Below are 21,381 nucleotides of genomic sequence, written 5' to 3'. Positions count from 1 at the left end.
GGGTGAAAGGTTCAAACCATTTTAGGACAATGGAGGTGGCTAGGTCAAGATTTGATAATTTGGCTAAGTGCCACATATGCCTCTATGCATATGTTGGATTTTATTTTGATTCTCACTTAAATTGGTTGGTAAGTACCTGGTTGAGTGTGTTGAGGTATTTCCAATCATCTACACAAGGTAAGCAAACAAAGTTTTAGTTTTTACACAAAGTAGCCATGGGCTTGCATATGCCCCTTTTTCTTATTTAAGATCACCTCTTCTTATTTTGGTTTTTCAAAGATTTGTGACCAGAGAGATGAGGTCTAGGGTTTAGTGGGGTTCACAATGGTTCACCACCATTTAGCAAGAATAATAAAGGTAGGGTTCAAGATTTACCTATTAGGGCTACATGCCCACATATGTCTTTTTCTTTTATTTTGGTTTCTCAAAATAGACCCAAATGATTTTTGAGAAGGTTAGGGTTTAGGGTTTTTCTTATTTGATTTCTTTCTCTTTTATTTTATTTGGTTTGTGATCTTCACTTGATCACTTTAGGGTTTTAGGGTTTATCACATAAGCATACTAACACTCATCATGGCAAAACACAAGGATTAGGTATGAACACTATGCATAACACTCTAAGTAAGAAAAGTTTTTGTTGGTTCTTATTTTTGAAAAAAGGAAATTCATTTTCTCTTTGTTTTAAAATTTGGGGTGTTACAATCTTGATGGTTCTATCTGCTCGGAGTCGCCTACTTTCAACCAGATCAATAGTTTGTTGACTCGTCGCCGACCAGGGCAATAGTGCTCTCGACAGCAACCTTCATGTTTTCCCGGCGCATCTTCGATCCAAGATCCTCCCGGCGGATTGAAGTCCGTGGCAAGAGCAAGGAAAGTCTTAGGCTCCTCTTTCTTCGGGAAAAATTAGGGGAACAACTTCGACATTCCTGCGTCAGCATTCACCACGCCTTCGCGAATTTCTTGGCCATGAAACTCCAGATAAGACAACGCATCAAGCAGAGGATCATTGGTGGGATTCTCAAGATCAAAATCTTGGCTCGTTTGACCTGCCAAAGAAATAACATATTAGTCGACAACAAGTAAAAATAAAGGAAAGCAAGTCTTACAAAAATAGAAGGGAACAACAAAAATACCGAGGAAGCGACGATTTTGTGTGTTCACGCGCTTGAGGATTCCCTTTTCACGAGCAGCTTGTGTGGCCTTGTGCTCATTTAGAGCAGCTTCAGCATCTTCAAGTTTCTTTTGCAGCTTCTTCGACACTAGCAGCTTTTGCTTTGGCTTCATCAGCCTCCACTTTTGCTTGGTCAGGCGTCAAGTTCAGCTTTCCGCGAGCCTTTTCACTTTGCTCCAATTTATGAGCAAGAGTGTCGGCAAGCCTGTTGGCCTCTCGCAAGTTTCTCCGCCAAAGTAGAAAAGAACAATCAAAATTGCGACAAAAATAGAAGCAAGAAGATTGGAAGCAATGACAAGCACAAAGTTGTTACCTTCGGTTTTGTCGGCATATTCACGGTACCCAATAAATTGGGACCCAATGCGAACAAGCTCTTTGATCATGGGCTGTCAAAGAAGAATAGAGAAAGAAAACTTCGGTAACAGAAAAAAAACGAAGGCACAAAAAGAAGTAAACAGAGGAAATATAGATATTAGCATGCAAGTCAAAAACTTACATCATCTAAGAGCGCCTGAGAAAAGCTACCCAATTGAGGGGCAGGCTCGACGATCGTCTCAACCCTCGCCCTTTTTGGTGAAGGAGCAAGGGGGCTTGAAGGAGGAGTGGTGGTGACGACGTTTTGTTGAGGAGGCGAAGATTCTTCTCCTTCAACTACCGTCTCCGACACAAGCAAAGTATGTGACGCGCTCGTCCGAGGAGCCACGTCACGAGTTGGTACTTCTTCCTCGTCATCACCGCGACCGAGGATCAATAGCATAAAAAGCAAGATAAGATAAAAAACTTCGACTACGTAAATAAGGGGAAATCAAGGTGACTTACGAGCCGACGAGGGATGCGAGATATGGATCATAAGTTGCCTTCTGATGTGAAGGATCAACTTCTTCGGCTTTGGAAGTGCCGAAATCTTCGGCGTTACTCCTCTTCCTTTTCCCTTTTGGAGAAACAGCGGGAGGAGGAGATTGGGCCGACGTAGTGTCCTCGGAAGATCCCGCAGATTTTCGAGAATCCACGGAGTCATTCACAAAAGACGGAGCTTCTTGATTGTCATCAGTGACAATGGCCCTTTCTTCGACTTCTCCACCTTCAGGAAGAGGAGGAAGCGAGACAAGTTTTGGATGATCCTATGCAAAATAAAGCAGGGAGAGATATCAGGAAAGAAGTAACAAAAAGATAGCAAAGCAACAACAAGACAAATAGACAAAGATTACCTTGGGAAGTGGATTGGCGGCGCTGAACAGCGTCACACGGCAAGAAGAAGGGACAGCATCTCTTTTGCTGAGAGATGAAATTTTTCGGACAAGTTTTTCTAAATCCTTGACCTCCAAATTCACCGACAACCGATCTACGTCCTCGTCGCCAGCATATTTCCAGAGAGGATATTTGCGAGCTTGAAGTGGCTATACTCTAGTACTAAGAAAGTATGCAGTGATTTGGATACCCGATAATTCTTGGCCGCGAGTATTTTGTAACTCACGGATTCGAGTCATCAAAGTTTCTGTCGACGCCCTTTCTTCTTCGGTGGCCTCCGCGTCCCGAGAACGGCGGCGAAAGATTTTCTCGGCGCCATCAAAAGGAGGAATGTTGTCCTCCGCACAGCCATGGTTTTCCTCTCGAATGTACGACCACTTCTTGCGCCATCCTTGAACCGAGTCGAGAAGCTTGACGTCGAAGTAGTCAACGGCGGGACGAACAGAAATTACAACGCCGCCTATATTATAGGCGACATTGGGCGAGCCATTACGGCGTCAGAAGAAAATGCGCTTCCATAGCGCCCAGTTAGGGCTGGACGCCAAGGAAGGCCTCGCAAAGTGTGACGAAAATGGAGATGTGAAGAATGGAGTTTGGCGTGAGGTGGTGGAGTTGCAAACCGTAGACAAAAAGCAATCCACGAAGAAAAGGATGAATGGGGGCGGACAGACCGCGGATGAGGTGATCGACAAAACATACCCGGTACCCCATTGGAGGGGTTGGGTAGCTCTCTTCACTGGGGAAGCACAGCGCCTTGGATTTCTTGCTGATCCCCAGCTTCTTCAACATGTTGATGTCTTGGGAAGAAATCTTCGACCTTTCCCACTCCGCCGCCCCAAGATCTGCAGCGGCCATGGAGGATTCCGGTGTGCTGTGCCTCGTCAAACGGCGCGGCGGCATCAACAATGGCGCAGGATTTGCAGTATGGAGGAGGAGCTTAAGAGCTTGTGGATCGCAGGAGGGAATTCACAGATGAGAGAAGGAGGACGGCGTGAGCGGAAGTGTCCAAGGAGGAAGAAGATGATCTTATATAGGGGTGCGGTGAAACGACGGACCGTTGGATAAGGAAAATGTGTGACAGATGATAGCCACGTGGCAACAGGGGTAAAAAAGTAACTTAATAATGGAGAAGTTACGGTACGTACGCCAGAAAAAGCGGAGGACGTGTGTCCCCCCCCCCCACTTGCACGACGTGTCAAGATAGTGGATCAATTGGGCCCGCATGGCAGCGAGAAAAGACTTGTCGCAAATTTTTGACTAGCAATCGTGGCTATCGTCAGCAATAACGTCACCTTGACAGGAGAAAATTCGGCTTAACAGCTGCATTAAAAGGCGACATGAAAAAGTATTCGAGAGCTTTTGATCAAATACAAGTTTTTGAACAAATGCTCGGGGGCTACTTTGGAAAAATGAAGAGTTCAATAAAGACAAGATAGAAATGGTGTGAGCCTATGATCAAATACAAATATTTGTTCATAGCCTCGGGGGCTACTCCCATCGGGAGCGCTGTTCGCGCACCTGAGACATTATAAAATTTCGAGAGAGAAAGAAAATATAGCGGCATATAGTGTGGAGCCTACAACCAAACACAAGTCCTTGGCTGTAGCCTCGGGGGCTACTCCCATCGGGAACGCTGTTCGCGTGCCCGATGAAATTATAAAAAAGAAAGGAAGTCGAATAAAAAGAAGAAACATAGAACATCAAGAGAGTATATTTCGAGTTATAAATAACTCGCATATACTCCCATCGGGAGCGCAATATAAGTCATCCGTGACTCGATAAAATGTGCCATTCCATCAGCCCGAATAAGCACTCGACAATATATTCTCGAACGCCGAAGTTGCGATCAATTTCTGAATGCCGCAAAACTTTGCGAATGTAAGACCCCGGATCTATTCCGTGAGGCGTGGCGCCGTCTCGACGTCGGTTTGCTACTTTTATCCGTATCAACGGATACGAAGAAAAATCCTAACGGACGCGTTAGGTACCCGATAAATATGACCGGGACTCGGCAGCAATGGTAAGACCTTAAGCGACACCTGTCGAAGTTTACACCAGTATCCCGAAATCATGTCCAGGGACGTGATTTTGAAGTAGGTTTTTGCGGATTGCCACTAGAGCAGTTAACTAGTACCTGATCCGTCAGATGAACTAGCCCCAACTACCATTATCCCCTGTACAATATAGAAATTTATATGAAGAAATATAGAAAAGTTTAAGTTGTCGAGTAAAAATAAACAGTGGAGATTTTCCCTGACTCTACGATTCAAGCAAAATCTCGGGGCTACCGACATAGGCATCCCTAATGGGCCTGCCGAAGATAGTACCCGGGGTTTATTGAAGGCCCACTACTCGAAGAATAAGGAGATTCGGAAGCCCAAGATGTTATTAAGGAAAGTTAGAGTTGTAATAGAAAGTCTTATTTGTAATCTTACGGGATGAGTTTGAAACCTTCCCGGACTTTGTAACTTGTACAACACGAATCCCTCGGCTCCGCCTCCTATATAAGGGGGAGTCGAGGGACGCAGAGATCATCGAATCATTGTCTACAAACCCTAGTTTTCATAACCGTCGAGTACCTTTCGGCTGAAACCTTCGAGATCTACTTGCCCTCTACTTCCAACTAAACCCTAGCCTACAATCCATAGGCATTGACAAGTTAATACCTTGTCACTGAGCCACCCCAAATTCTAAGAGGGCACCAAAACTGCATACGAGACAAAACCTAGCAAAAACTAACAATCCAAAACACATACGTGTCAGCCCCGCATTAATTCTCAAAAGATCTCAAAATTCGAGAAAAAAGATGTTTGTTCCCAAATAGTATAGTAGTTATTTCCCAAGCATCCAAGTACTAGGATTTTAGTTGCCAACCATCTTTTGCCCAAATGAAATGTTTTTTTCTCTATCTCGCTCTATTTATCATTGTCTTCTACAACTTAATAACATAAAATGTACGCAGCGTGCAGATAGGACATAGTCAACATATATCAATCTGCCAGCATAAGTTAAGAACCTAGAGCAAGCATTGAGTCTCCTTTCAATATTATCCGCAATCGTTGATAAATCTTTACTAGTTGGTTTGGTAAGGGGAAGATCCAAGTATGTAAAACACATTACACCAACTTGGTATTCAAAGATCTAAGCTTGAGAGGTAGAGAGCCCGACAATGCAATTTATTGGGATTAAGCAAGATTTCTAACAATTCACTTGAAGTCTAGTGGCTTTAGAAAAATTATCAATTATTGATTTCAAAACCAAGACATTAGTATGACAAGCTTCCATTAATACCAGTGTCACCAGCATATTGGATAGCTAAAAAAATCATGATTTGGAATTGGTATGGAAACATAAACTTTTCCAAGTCCGAGCTCATTGTTAATCATGGACTACAAAAGGTCACCAATAGTAGCAACAAAAGAGGAGACATGTGTCCCCTTGCTCGACCCCTCTCTTGCAAATGAACTTATCGCGAGTCGCTCGGTTTTAGTACATCGAAGTTTCGAGTTTAAGATGCAACCATTAAATTTTACGAGTTGTCACCAAAGCCATTTGACTTCATCATTTTCAGAATTGTTGCAAGGTCCATCATATCAAAGGCCTTGGAAAAATCAGTTTTTAGGGTTATGACCCTTTTACCGAAATACTTGCATTCATGCAGATACTCGAAAGACCATGCTAAACAATCCCGAATGGTCCTGATTCTAATAAAGCCATATTGGTTTTTATGCACTACTTGCAACATTTTATCCTGGAGTCTGTTGCAAGCAGCTTAGTCAAGAACTTTAGGTAATAATTTAGTAGAGCAATGGTCCTAATATCATGTGGAGTCTCGGGGGAATTAATCTTAGGAATCAGAGTTATAATAGTCATTTAAGCTGATGCTATATTTTTTCTTCCTAAATATCCTTGTGGCCGACGAGTTTTCAAGAAACGGCCATTAAATTCATCCGGTCCATGTGCTTATTATTGGCAAGTCATTAATCACACCATAAATTTCATGGTGAGTGAATGCCACGTAAAGATCTTGCAGATTCTAAACATACTGAACCAAGTTTGGCAAATCTTCAGAAGCTTGGTCCCAATATTTCTTTGTATGCCAAGAATAAGATATCTGTTTTTTCATTATGATCTATCACCTATCTGGCTATCTCCTATCTTGGAGAGTGAACTTTGCAATATTATTTTGCATGTATCGTATTGTAGCCATCGAGTGAAAAAGCATTGTTTTCATCACCCCCAAATTTTCCCATCTTGTAGTGCATCTATTAATATATTTTCTTTGTCCAAAAGGAAATGAAGAGGAAATAATTTTTTACAGGAGCCCCATGTTGCGATAAGAAGATTTGCGAGTGGAATTTCGGGAAGTCAGCCTTTCCTGAAAATCGTTTCTGGGCCGTCATATTCGCATTGAGAAGCCTGTGAGATAATAATCATGGGTAGGTCTGTCCGTGTACTACTTTGGATGGTTAAAAGTTAAAACCTGCATTGGCCCGTAGAATTTAGCCAGGCCGGCAAAATTTCCTGGGTATCTCACATCCGTGCAGGCCAGGCCCATACACAAGAGTAGAGGAAACCCTAGAGAAGAAGAGGACGCCAACGCTTCCTCTTAAATAGCTCCCCACCCTCTTCCCCTGGTCACATCCCGCCCCGCCGCAATGCATCATCGGCTCCACAGCAACCTTTCCCATCTCTTTTCCGGATGCTGCAACAATCTGCACTCCTTTTGATTCGTATTTGCCTCTTCCAGTGTGTAAACTCGGTCTTCGCTTGTCTGTTTGATTTTGGGACATTCTTTCGCTGCAGTTTTTTTACGCGGAAGCTAGCTGGAGGCGATGATGAGAAAAGTCATGCACCACTCTGAAGAGATTTATCTCTTTGTGCTGATAAACAAACTTACAACCCATTTTATGTCTGAGCCGCCTGATGTATACCCGCTTTTGTTTTTAGTCCATCTTTCTGATTTAGTTCTTGATTATTCTCGTAGTGGGTGTTTTTAGTTGCTGAGAAACTGTTCTCTGGATTTGCCAATGGAAAAATTATTTTCCTTTTTTTTTGGAAAAATTCAGCATTCTTTTGACTTGAGGGGGGTATATAGAACCAGATGATGAGGGTTGCCTAAGAGCGATCCTACCATGATGCGGACTGAAATTACTTTGAGGTCAAATACATTTGCCGCTGATGGTTCTTTTTCCAGTCCTCCATATATTGAAGCACAGTTCTGTTTGTTTTATTTAACTTTGAGTACCTTCTTCATCAAGCATGCTAACCGCAGTAAAAACTCTACACAAGAAAAAAAGTCTTCTTGAGCTGAACTAGACATCAGAACTGCTAGCTGAGCTGATTGCTTGCATTCATCGACAAGTCCAACCTTACGTCCGGTTGGAGCGCTGGCCGATGGGGCTCCAATGCTCTAATTTCAATGGGGCTCAAATGCTCTATTTTCAAAGACGAGCGATTACTGTACCTCAGAAGTACAGGGGGAAAACTTTTTCACAGACCAACAACACACCTTGACGAGTCGTGGTTCCGATTTATTCTAAAGACAAATGAATGATTGCTAGAAGTTCTTGATTGAACAGAGTACACTTGGAAGTTGGAAGCTCATGTATTGGAGATTGCCTGATTAGGTTAGAAACGTAGGTTTGTCTGGTGCTTTCAAGGAATCTGCCTTCCTCCTCAATGTTATTAAGTACGAACAAATCATTTTTAGAATTATCAATGCACACAAATATAATTTGCAAGTACCCTTCATTTAGTTTGGCAGCATTGTTACTTTTAAGTATTTGTTTATTCCAGCCAGAACCTAGAAATTTTCAAACCCAAAGATTTTATTAGTAGGTATGTATTAGTCTAAATCTCAACAATACATGGATCTTGACTGACTATGGAAAAAAAAATCTTATGTAGAGAGACATGTTTTATGTAAGATGCTGAACAAGGAGGCTATCTTACTTGTTGCTCTTAGTAAAGGACTGACCTTTGATTGGTAGTTCAGTAAGATGCTGAGACCGGATGAAGTCATAACATATTTTTTTGTATTCCCTGTAGGTTTGTTTCTATTACTAGGAGATCTAATAAAATTAAAACCTCCAAGTATAAGCCAATCTTCTTCAGGATGGAAAGATCAAAAAACCATTGCATGAAAATATTTCTTTGGTCTCCATTACATGGCCCATATATATTCATCAAAGTCCACGACTGAGCTAAGTGCGTTGAGGTGTAGTGAATAGATAATGCAAAGGTCGTAAAAAATAGCATTGTTCCAAATAACTATTAGACCAGAATACACGCCACCTCTTACCCCCGTGGAATCTACCCCTGTGAAATCTCTTCTTCCTTAAGCCCATCTCCAGATCCCATCACCGGCCCCCTCTCCCTCCCGTCGCTGGCGGCCATGGTGGCCGGTGGTGAGTGGGAGGGGGGTTTGGTTCCTTGTAGCTTCTTTAGTTAGGTTTTTCTTTAGGTCTATTCTTCCAAATTAAAAAGATCTGCGGCTGCTACTCCTCTATCCCCTTTTGTTTCCGTGGTGGTTGGGTGGAGGTGATGGAAGGAGTGGAGCTTGGATCTAAGGTTTGGTGGGGGGATCCCGTTTCTCCCTTGTCGATTGCTCTTTGGGATGATGATTTTGGACCAGATCTGATCCGCCATGGCCGCCCTTTCTCTGCGTTGTGGCTGCGGGTTCCATCCAAGCGTGAGATGTGATGGTTGTCACACATGCCCACCCAGCTGCTCTGGTCATCCTACATACTCTGTTGCTGGTTTAGCAGCCAAGGGTATGGTTTTGGGCGTGGTGCCGAAGTACTTTGTGTTGAGTGTGTTGCTGGAGGTGATCCTGCACATAAGGGATTCCTTTTCCCTCATTTTTCTACTCCTCATATTGGTGCTTGGGCTTGGTGTGCGCTGTTCCAGCGCTTTTGATGTTGGTGATTCCCAAGGAGATGTGGTTCTGATGCTGGAACTGATCCAATATCAAAGATGGTGGCATCCCTGTACTGTCTGCACAATGAGCAATAGTTCTACTTATGATCTTCAACGCTGTATGTCTAGTTGCGGCACTTCATATTCAAGGCAAGCTGCTGCACATGAGGCTTATGCGATCTTCGTGTTGTTTGAGTTGATTCGTCGGAGGCGGGTGAGAGCGCCTTCGATGCCGCTCCTCAGATTTAACGACGAAGAGCCTCCTGGATTGAGCTCGGTGATGGCCCTTTTAGATCTCCAGCTCATTCCCCTACCTCACAGGCATCTACCAGCGCGATTGCTGGTTGAGCCACTGGCTCTACGGTTGGTTAGATTGCAAGAGGCCACTGAAGAGTACGACCGCAAGTTTTATGTGTCCAAGTTCTTGTCGGACCCCCTGGCAGGCTCCGGCTGTCCTCTTCATCATATGCTTCATGTTTCTTCAGTAGCTTATCTCCTTTGTGTGCAGTTAGGCACTAGTGGTTTTTTCTCTGTGATGTGGAGTTAGAGTTGTAATGGGTGTTTTGTAATCTCGCGTTATATATAATGAAAGCCTTTAATGTTAAAAAAAAATATCAAGAAACTAGAAGCACCAACATAGGTACATGAACAAATGACACTGCATCCACTTAATAAAATAGGCTTATGACATCCAAACAACAAATATTCCAACAAAGTACAAACCATTTCTTCAAAATATTTATAATAAAATAAAGATATTAAGGAGATTTGTCTTCCTCCTCTTGAAGAGAAGCCATGTCTTGGGGGTGAGATGGGATGGATGCCGCAGAGATTCACGCCTATGTTATCAGAGGGAGTGATGTAGGAGGAGAAAGAGTCACTTGTTCACATGTTTTTGAGACTTGCGTGTCTTCTATATTAAGATAGAAAGATAGTTTGTTTTTACAAGAACCGGAAGTGGAACTCCAAGCATAGGCGAATGAATTCCACACATCTCCACTCCACATTGGACACTACTCTCTCCTAACATTCCACTTAATTGTGCCCTCTTCTGTTGTTCAAACTCCACCATGACCTTACCTCCATTGACATAGTAGAATCTGTCAAAGACTCTATTGGTTCTCTCGAGCCAAATGCACCTTGCCACTAGGGTGAAACTCCATTGACATAGTAGAATCTGTCAAAGACCCCACTAGGGTTAATCTCCTTCCTTTTTCTTCGTGGAACTGCATCCGACAAAGCCGTCAACCACAACACCATCTTCGTATGGCGTCTGATGGGTCCATATTTGAAGCATATTTATCTTTTGTTTTTTCCTTAAGTAGACATAGGATTTTGGTATTTTACTGCGCTCGTGATCCCAAATTATTAAGTATTTTATGGATATATCAATTGGGACTGTCATGTTATGTAATAATATGAAATTTCTAAGTGATAAACGTCATTTAAATGATTTTCCACGGACCTGGGTGAAGAGAGGACGCAAGGGGAGGCTCTAGAGAGTTTAACGAGCATCGGTACGCGCAGAGCCCGCCTGTACCGTCTGCAAGTACTACCCGTCAGATGGTCTGCCTCGTGAAATACTTTCACCTCGCGAAGACGGATCTGAGATCCAACATACACACACACCTCTAGCCACGAAACACCATGCCAGGAAGGGATCTGAAGGAGGAACTTAGGGTCTGTTCGGTTTCAGAATCGGATGGAATGGAATGGAATCAAGTCGTTCCTCAGGGCGATTCCTGCGTTCGGTTCTGGGATGGAACGGAACCAACGCGTTCCTCAAAAGCGAATATTCGCTGTAGATCCGAAACGAGGCCGTCCGGCCGAATCGGTCGAACGAAGTGGAACGGGCTCCGTCATCGGGCTAATCGCGTCTTCCCGCGTATCGCTCTCCCCTCGACCTCCCCTCTCTCTCTCGACCGGAACGAGACGGACGGAGCACGAGCATGGCGCGGAGGCGAACGGAGCAGGGCGGCCGCGGACGAGCATGGCGTGGAGGCGGCCTCCCCTCTCTCCCCTCGGCCGGCCCGAGGCGGACGGAGCAGCGCGGCCGCGCCAGGCGAGCAACGCCGGTGGACGGAGCAGCGCCGGCGGCAGACGGAGCAACGCCGACGGCGGACGGAGCAACGCCGACGGATGGAGCAGCGCGGCCGCGGACGGAGCAGCGCAGGCGAGCAACGCCGACAGACCAGGGCAGGCGCGGACGGGGAGGAGAAGGGCGGCCCTCCGTGCTCGTGGCCAGGACGGCGGGAGCCAGCGGCGCGGCGGCCGGCGAGGTCCCCCTCATCCAGGCCATGGTGGAGGCGAAGCCTAAATTAGGCCAATTATTGCTAATCCCTCTAAATTAGGCTAATTATTTGCATGTTTAGATTAATTACATTTGATTCCATTCTATGCTTTCTCAGATCAACCGAACAGGAGGATGGATGAAATGGGATGGGATGGGATGGGATGGAATGGAACCATTCCATTCCATTCCACCTTGTCCCAAAAACGAACACATCCGAGAAGGGAAAATCCTTAATGCTTCAGAGATCATCGATGTTATTGAGTGTCTCCATGTGTGAGTAGTTCACCTTGTTCTCGGGGAGATGGAGAAACCCTAGCATTATTATGAAATGAAATAAAGATGATCTATAACTTCAGTGTTTGATCTTTACTTCATCTATGATATTGTGTTAGATTTCTCTCTCTCTTTAGATGTTATGTGAATTTGACCACATAGCATTTGCCTTTGGGACTAAAGAGATGGCCGGAACTACTCGTTGGACGTGTATGGGAGTATGTTCGGTGCTACTTGTGAATGCTAGCATTGGCTTATAACCTTGACGGTCAAAGGGGGATAAGGAGAGATTCACTAAGCTCATAACGATATCCATGGGGAATCCTTAATTGTGATGGTCTGTAGAAGTGACTTGCTCACAGTGATTATTTAGAGGTGTCCTCATCAGATGACTCTAGAAGCGTCTGCTCGTGATACTTGTTGGTGATCACCTTATTATGGAGCTCTCCCCACACATACCATGACGAAAGATATATGTTATCCTAATCATAATTAATTTTCACATGCTAGTGGTGTATCCTACATCCCGAGAACATTTAAGCCTTATTGAGTTCCCAACACCATTCCCATACTCTACTTGCTTCCACTTACTTTCTTCCATGCAAACACAAATTACTTTAAACACTCTTACTTGAGATTAAAGGAAAATTACAAGTATCCTTTGGTAGATAGTAACGAGGGGCATAAAGACCTCTTTCAATAGCTCAGTGTGGTTCGATACTATTATTTAGAAACTAGCTACAATTGATATGTACACTTGCAGTCATCAGCGCGTCTGGCGTGAAGCGATGTAGCATGTACTAGAGAAGGACATTGTACCAAACTTGGCGAGCATATATAGGAGCACTAAAGCGTAATGTGGTTAGCGGTTTCTGCTTCTTAGCAGCACAATGTGCATTCAATCGGGTGCTACAAACCTCTCCTTTCCAACCTATCTGCAGCCCACTGATGATTTCTCAGCAAAACCACATGTGCATCTTGTACTTCAGCGACACAACTGCAGACCAAAGTTCCGTCGCTACCAACTCTCTTGTTCTGCCATAGAAGAAGTCATGGTAAGCGAACTTTGAGGTGTTCATTTCAGCGCTGTTTAGTTTCCATGTTATTCTTCCTTGTGTTTCCTATAGTCTGACGCCGCTCACAAGATCCCAATCATCCAAAAAATCAACAATCGTAGGGTTAGAAGGAGCTCTCGGATCTCCGCCACCCATCAGCTAGCTTTCATGGCATCAGCCATCATCAATGCTTTCGCTTGTGACGCACGAACTGCCACATGTTCAGCGCTAGCTGTTGAATTCTCTTGCCATCCAACCATCTATTTGTCTAGAAGTATATCATCTCTCTAGAAGTATATCATCTCTCTGTTTACAATTTCAAACTTGGTGCAAGTTCGAAACATTTCACCAGCCTCCTCCGCTATCTCAAACTCCAGGCCATGCCACGGTTTATCCTCATCAGTCTAAGCCATCCCCACACCTCTAGCTCATGTGCATGGTTTAAAAGCTTCAAAATCTTGACCCCCAGGCCTCCCAAGGCGTGCAGACTATTTCACACGCCACCACACAATGCCCATTCCTTGCCTCTGTCATTGCCAGCCAGAAGAACCCTCGAACAAGCTTGTTAACCGTGTTGAAGAACCAAGGTGGAAGGTCCAATGATAGCATATGATATATTTGTGATGTTGCTAGCTTTGAATTCATGCACACAAGCCTATGGTAACAGGGCATCCTTGACTCTTTTCAGAATTGAAGATATCCACGTTGGTACATTTTCTGCTACCTTATCCACCAATGGTTGTAGCTATGTCTTAGAAAGTTTGATAGAAACAAAGGGATGCCTAAGTACAGTATCGCGAAGCTCTTCATAGGGCATCCCAAGTCCTTCGGCGTGCATACTGTTTTAGAGGCCACCACACAATGCCCTTTCTTTGCCTCTGTTGTTTGTCTGCCAGAAGAACCCTCGAATGAGCTTGTTAACCGTGTGGAAGAAACAAGGTGGAACGTACAATGATAGCACATGATTTATTGGCAATGTTGCTAGCTTTGAATTCATGCACACAAGCCTGCCACCCTTTTTCAGATGTGAAGATATCCACGTTGGTACATTTGCTGCTACCTTATCCACCAAAGATTGTAGCTCTGTCTTAGAAAGTCTGGTAACAACAAAGGGAGGCCCTGTACCGGGAAGGCTCTTCACAGGGCATCCAAGCACCTTCAAAACAGGTTGCAGATCAATCACAGAGCATCGAATTGGAGACATGGAGCTTTTTGCTAGGTTGCATCTCAACCCCAACGCATCTCCAAAGACGCGCAATAGTTCAACCACCCATGAAAAGCCTCATCCATTGTTGGCTTGATCATTAATACGGCGTCATCCGTGAATGAGAGTTTGTGTCCGATCCAATAGTTTTCCACAGAAGAGAATACCCCGTCCTCCTCCGATCATCATCATTATCATCAGCTGGTATTTTTCTTGGCTTGACCTTGGACTTAGGAAGTTTGGTGTGTGCAATCAACGCAACCTTAAATTATGCGTATCCGTTACTTCTAGGGCTCTTGGTGACGAAATCTTCAAACACACCAATCTTGTACACGTTTTGAAAAGTTTTTCTCCCTTCAAACAGACCAATCTTCAAACAGAACAAATATGAATTTTTATTGAAATTTTAATAAAATTAACTTAACATATTTTTTATATTTTGTTTACACATGCGTATGATTTAGGTTTCATGCATATTTCATTGATTTTTTGCGACACCACATTTCGTCAAGATTTTTCTTCTTATTTTTCACAAGAATAGCATCAACTTCCATTTTTATTGAAATAGACAAAATATGAATTTTTATTGAAATTTTAATAAAATTAATTTAACGTATTTTTTCTCTTTCATTTCCACATGCCGTATGATTTAGGTTTCATGCATATTTCATTAACTTTTTGTGACACCACATTTCATCAAGATTTTTCTTTTTATTTTTCACAAGAATAGCATCAACTTCCATTTTTCACAAGAATGGTGTCAACGTGGCAACAAAATAAATTTCTCTTTCATTTCCACATGCCGTATGATTTAGGTTTCATGCATATTTCATTAATTTTTTGTGACACCACATTTCATCAAGATTTTTATTTTTTATTTTTCACAAGAATAGCATCAACTTCCATTTTTCACAAGAATGGTGTCAACGTGGCAACAAAATAAATTGTCCCAAAAGCAAAAAAAAAGACGACCGCTACAAAAATGGTGTTAACGTGGCAACAAAATAAATTGCTCTTTCATTTCCACATGCCGTATGATTTAGGTTTCATGCATATTTCATTAATTTTTTGTGACACCACATTTCATCAATATTTTTCTTTTTATTTTTCACAAGAATAGCACCAACTTCCATTTTTCACAAGAATGGTGTCAACGTCGCAACAAAATAAATTGTCCCAAAAGCAAAAAAAAACGACTCCGCTGGGGATCGAACCCAGAATCTCTGGTTTCGTAGACCAGCGCCTTATCCATTGGGCCACGGAGTCTGCGATGTTCATATTTCACATTTCTCTGTTGTAACGTAGATTATAAGGTGGCCTCGTTCTAGCCTTAGAGTCACATTCTTTATATATCCAACACGACCTCCAACTGGAGGGATATTGTGCGCTTCGTACTATACGAAGAAGAGATACGGCCGATATTGTGAGTCTATGTTCCTTACTCGAGAAGCTCAAATCTCATTTTACACTAATATGAAGAAGCATCTACCTGTCCAAATCAGCTTACAGATTGGGTCAAGCAATCTATTATATCATCAGAGAGACCACCTCGGCGAAAGCCGCCCATGGCTGTAGCCTGTGCTGGTGACGGCGGCACCTGCGGGTGTCGCTCCCTTGTTGAATGCGTCTGGATGATGTCTCACCTGTTTAAAGTGATGGGCTCCGTCCCTCCGCCTCAATCTGCTCTATTTTGGGGGCCTCGTTTTGGGCATGCCTCTCTGGTAGTGTCTTGTGGATCACCCTTTGATCTCTCGCTGGTGTCGTAATCCTCTCGCAGCGTTGGCCTGGCTACTTTTACACGGTTTGCTGCGGTAGCTGATGTCCTCCCTAGCGCCTTGGAGAACTTTGATAGGTCGGCGTCTGGTTGTAGCCTTTACCGGTGTGCTTATCCCAATGCCAGGGGATGATGCTGTGTTCTTGGTCTGAACCTAGCCGGGGTGGTGGCTCTCGGGTCTGGGTGAAAACTTTGCAGGACCTTTTGTCTCTGCCGGCGACGATGGCGCATTCTAGCGCCATTCACCATCTTGGAGGCATCGCCGCAAGACCACCCTCCCTCTTTTGGTTCCTCAAGCTCTGTTAGGTGGTCGGCCCGTTGTTGAGTTCCCCGTGAATTGCAGTCTTGGTGCGGTGGAGGTTTGTTGGTGCGGACATGGCCGTGATTGCTCTGGTGTTGCAGAAGGCAAAGCTCCCTCTTCATGGACCAAGTTGGCGCTCCGGCAGGCTTAACGTTACTTGTGTTGTCTTCTGTTTGAGTTTCGTTTTGCGTTTGGCACGTGTGTGTTGTAACACATATTATAACTTCTAGCCGGTTGATGTCTTCGTTAATTCAAAACCGGAACTCATTACGAGCATTCCGTCCAAAAAAATCATGCCAATCATAGAAACCGGGCAACAGAGACAAATTGGCCCCTATGTGGGACATTTCGATTAGGCATCTTATTATCAAATCATTGCAGAGTCATGGTATTGTACCAGAATGCTCCCTTGACTACCAATGATACATAAGAGCATCTCCAGCCGTCTCCCTGGAAAGGCCTCCAGAACGCCTTTTTTTCATTCAGATGAACGAAAACAACTCAATCGCACCCCCGGATCCTCGTTTTCGTCCGGATTTGGGATTTCATCCATCCGTGGAGCCCAGGTCATCCTCGGCCCTCGGGGAGCGCACGGGGAGTCCGGACGAAACGAAAGCGCGGGAAACACCGAGAAAACTTCCCGCGCGGCTGCGACTTGTCGGCGAGAAAGGACGATCGTCGTCCTCATCGCATCGTCTTCCGCGTGCTGTAAAAGCCTGCCGCCGGTCAGTCTTCGCCGGACCCGTAGCTTCCACGCGGAGAGTTAATGTCGTCGCATCAGTTTCACGTGCGTCGCCCTCTATTTATCGCGCAACTGCCGCATCTGGCCGCATTCACCACGCCGTCTCCCTGTTCACCTCTGAAAGTATAGAGATGGTAAACCTAGAGGGGGGGTGAATAGGTTTCTACAGATTTTAATTCTTTCTTTGCAATATTAGGCTTTGCGGAATATAAAGGTGAGCCTAATGCAAACTAGGTGAAGCAACCTATATGAGGATACAACTAACTCGAGCACGAAGGCTCTCACAGGCGATTAAATCACAAGTAAGGAGTTCGGTTAGAGATAACCGATAGCACGCGGAGACGAGGATGTATTCCCGTGTTCCCTTCCTTTGCAAGAAGGTACGTCACGTTTGGAGGGGTGGAGGTCCCACGAAGGATTCCCCACGCCACGAAGGCTCACCCTATTCTCCGGAGCCTATCCCACGAAGGAATAGCTCACTCACTTGTGGTAGACTTTGAGGTAGCCTCCAAACCTTCACAATCTTGCCCGGAGCAAATCCACAGCCCGGATGCTTCCGGACTCCTCTTGCCCACCTAGGGTTTCCAAAGGAACCCTAGGAAGCAAGCTTCTCGATGAATACAAAGGGGAATGAGATTTGGCTTGGTAGAACGGTAGATCGGGTCCTCCTCTAATGATTCCCCGGAGGGATTTGAGTTTGGGTGGAGGAGGAGGGAGATCTGAGGCTTTTGGTGTTTCTAGCAATGGAGTAAGAGAGAGAGAGAGCTCAAGAACAGCTTGTAGTGTAGTGCCTAACTGTTCAGAGGTAGGAGAAGGCCTATTTATAGTGTTCTTCGAAATATGGCCTTTGGTCACTTGCCACCTCAGCTTTTCCCTCGACAAACCCGGTTGAAGTGGGGGGTCTCCTTTAGCCTTCTTGTTCCTTTGATACACCATTTATGCCTCTTTGCCTAATACCTGAGATTATCCTTATAAACATATTAGGCCAAATACTCTTAACACGGTGTCATTGTTACCAAAATAATGGATAAGGGTAAAATACCCTTACAATCTCCCCCTTTTTGGTATACGATGACAAACCGAGCTAGAGTCACATATAGATATTATGATAAGCTCTAAACCTTGATACCATATAAGATATTACGACAGCTCCCCCATAATGTGTGCACTTGGAGAATTTGCGTTTGAATGCAAAGTGCACCATTTGTGGAACATGAGAAGCCCCCCAATATCTTTAGGAAACAAGCATGGTATGGAGATGTGCATATCAAGATATATAAGAATAGCACACATAATCATCCTAACATAGAGTAGCACACATAATAGTCGTCCATACACATCCATACACGAATTATTTGAAGTAGCAAATGGTTCTTGAGAAATCAAAGCAAATAAGCACAAGCCATATAAGATCCAAATAAAGCAACACCCATGGCTTGTGACGATAAAAGAACCCCGTGGTTCCTAGACTCTACTCTCTTCTCCCCCTTTGGCATCGGAACACCAAAAAAGGCGAAGAAAAAAGGAGAGATGCTATCGCACCCATCAGTAGAACTGATGCCCGGAGGAGTAGGAGCTCTCGCCATCATCGCGTGCAGCCGCATCACCTTCATCCTCATCACCATCATCATCAACAGGAGTAGGAGCACGAGCGGTCCGAGGAGGAAGGCCACCATGAGCATACATGGAGAAGTCGAAGTTCGGATCATCTCATCGGTAAGGAGAGGCATCTCCCACCGAGGTGCTACCACAGGCTCCATCTCGGGTTCGGAAGGAGGAACGAGGGCATGCCGTGAAGCCATGAACTCATTCGTCGCCTCCTTGTCTCCTGGTTCAAAGCAAGACTCTGATGTGCAACATCATTGGTGTTCTTGCACATTTGCCACATGCTGGAGAAGAAGCGAGCGGCACCGTGCTTGGAGCGCCGAGAGTAGCTGGAGCTAGCATCATGATCATAGCGTTCCTTGGAACGGCGCTCCGTGGAGGGCATCATGGAGGGAACATCCGGACGAGTGGCCTCCTGAGTGGGGATCCTGAAGCGTTCCATGATGACCCTTTCATCTAGTGTGTTGAGAGGAGCAGGTACAATGTAGTTGATGAGCCGCTGAACATACTGAGCATAGTTCAGAGTCATACGACCCATAACAGACCGCTTCAGCTCATAGTGAATGAGATCACAGCCATCAATCTTCCTTACCCTGTCAGGATGGCAATAGTACATCAGATTTACGTGATAGTTCCTGACTTCACTGGTGTCACCAGACTTGCTGATGAGACTCTCACGGAACATCTTGGCAAGGACAAGATATGAGTAGTACATCCCAGAGATAGTGGGAGGCCCAGGTGTAGGGTTCGGAGGGTAGCAAAAGGAGATGTCACCCTTAGCAAGCTTAGACCGAGAATGAATCTTGTACCCTGGAGCACTGTCACCACCACAACCCATGGCTGCACGGAACTGAGTGTAGGTGCATGAGTACTTCTCCTTGCCAGTCATCCAAGTGATAGTGCGATCTTCATCATCATGGAAGAATACGGTGCAATGGAATTGACGGTGTAAGGGTATTTTACCCTTATCCATTATTTTGGTAACAATGACACCGTGCTAGTGTATTTGGACTAATACATGACTACTAGATGATTCCCAGGTATTAGCCAAAGAGGTATAAAGGTGTATCAATGGAACAAGAAGGCTAAAGGTGACCCCCCATTTCAACAACAATCAAAAAGGGGTTACAGGAGAAATCCGGTCACCTGCCCGGTCAAACCGGGCCAGCAACCGGCCAGTCCGGTGTACAGGCCGGTCGACCGGTCGGAAACCGGGCTCCACAGGAGGACCAGCAGGTCCGGTCTGTGGCCCGGTCGACCGGGCTCCTGACCGGCGGGTCCGGCACCATGTCCGGTCGACCGCTCGGAAACCGGGCAGCAACCGGGCACCAACCGGACAAGCTCCAGGACGACGCAAATGTGCTCCGGTCACCAGTCCGGTCTGACCGGCCTCTGGACCGGGCTGTCCGGTCTGTGGTCCGGTCTGACCGGGTTTGTCGGGAAAAAATGCTGAGGTGGCAAGTGGCAACGGCCAGATTTTGAAGAACACTATAAATAGCCCTTCTCCTACCTCTAGACAGTTAGGCAACATACTATAAACTGTTCTTGAGCTCTCTCTCTCTTACTCCATTGCTAGAAACACCAAAAGCCTCAGATCTCCCTCCTCCTCCACCCAAACTCAAATCCCTCAGGGAATCACTAGAGGAGGACCCGATCTACCGTTCTACCAAGCCAAATCGCATTCCCCCTTGTATTCATCAAGAAGCTTTCTTCCTAGGGTTCCTTGGAAACCCTAGGTGGGCAAGAGGAGTCCGGAAGCATCCGGCTGTGGATTTGATCCGGGCAAGATTGTGAAGGTTTGGAGGCTACCTCAAAGTCTACCACAAGTGAGTGAGCTATTCCTTCGTGGGATAGGCTCCGGAGAATAGGGTGAGCCTTCGTGGCGCGGGGAATCCTTCGTGGGACCTCCACTCCTCCAAACGTGACGTACCTTGTTGCAAAGCAAGGGAACACGGGAATACATCCTCGTCTCCGCGTGCTATCGGTTATCTCTAACCGAACTCCTTACTTGTGATTTAACTCGCTTGTGAGAGCCTTCGTGCTTGAGTTAGTTGTATCCTCATATAGGTTGCTTCACCTAGTTTGCATTAGGCTCATCTTTATATTCCGCAAAGCCTAATATTGCAAAGAAAGAATTAAAATTTGTAGAAACCTATTCACCCCCCCTCTAGGTTTACCATCTCTATACTTTCAATTGGTATCAGAGCCTGGACTCTTATTAAGGGCTTCACCGCCTTAAGAGTGAGATGGATAAACTCTTCGAGGGTCTAGATGAAGACTCTAACCTTTCGGTTAAAGAGATGAAATCTAGATTCTTGGCATATGATGCCGAGAAGAAGAAAAAGGAGGATGAGCTACAAAACCAAATGACAGAGATGACTGCCATGCTTAAGAACCTAACCGCGGGTGGAACTCTTAGTGGGGCTTCGGCTTCTAAAGAGTCCTTCCATGAGGTTGACCATAGCTATCCCAAAAACACTTCACCCATGCCTCATATAAACCATAGTGGGACCGTTCCCCATTACGATGGAACTCACTTTCCTCATTGGAAATCTGCTATGGAATCTCATATTCGCAGCTGCAGTGTGGAGCTATGGGAGCTCATTGTTCATGGATATCGGGAGCCACAAGATCCTACTCGGTTGTCCTCCACCGAGTTCTACAACCGTCAACTCAATGCATCCGCACGTGACAAGATTAGAAGTGGCATCAACCGCAAGCTTCTAGATCAAGTTGATGACATTGTCTCCGCTAAAGAGTTGTGGGATCGGATCGTAGTACTCCAAGAGGGAAC

General features: G+C 45.1%; 2 non-coding genes across 2 annotated transcripts; one reads left to right on the top strand and one right to left on the bottom strand.

Moving 5' to 3' along the window:
- Positions 1–7,246: 7,246 nt before the first annotated feature.
- LOC124704938 lies at positions 7,247–7,341 on the top strand. Its single transcript, XR_007003798.1, has one exon. It is a non-coding gene; the product is annotated as a small nucleolar RNA Z221/R21b (small nucleolar RNA).
- Positions 7,342–15,358: 8,017 nt separating this feature from the next.
- TRNAR-ACG lies at positions 15,359–15,431 on the bottom strand. Its single transcript has one exon. It is a non-coding gene; the product is annotated as a tRNA-Arg (tRNA).
- Between the last annotated feature and the right edge of the window lie 5,950 nt (positions 15,432–21,381).

Source organism: Lolium rigidum, chromosome 3 (assembly GCF_022539505.1).
Source record: "Lolium rigidum isolate FL_2022 chromosome 3, APGP_CSIRO_Lrig_0.1, whole genome shotgun sequence".
Classification (NCBI taxonomy): Eukaryota; Viridiplantae; Streptophyta; class Magnoliopsida; order Poales; family Poaceae; genus Lolium; species Lolium rigidum.
The sequence above is the reverse complement of the archived record's forward strand: the minus strand, read 5'-3'. Positions and strand labels throughout refer to the sequence as shown.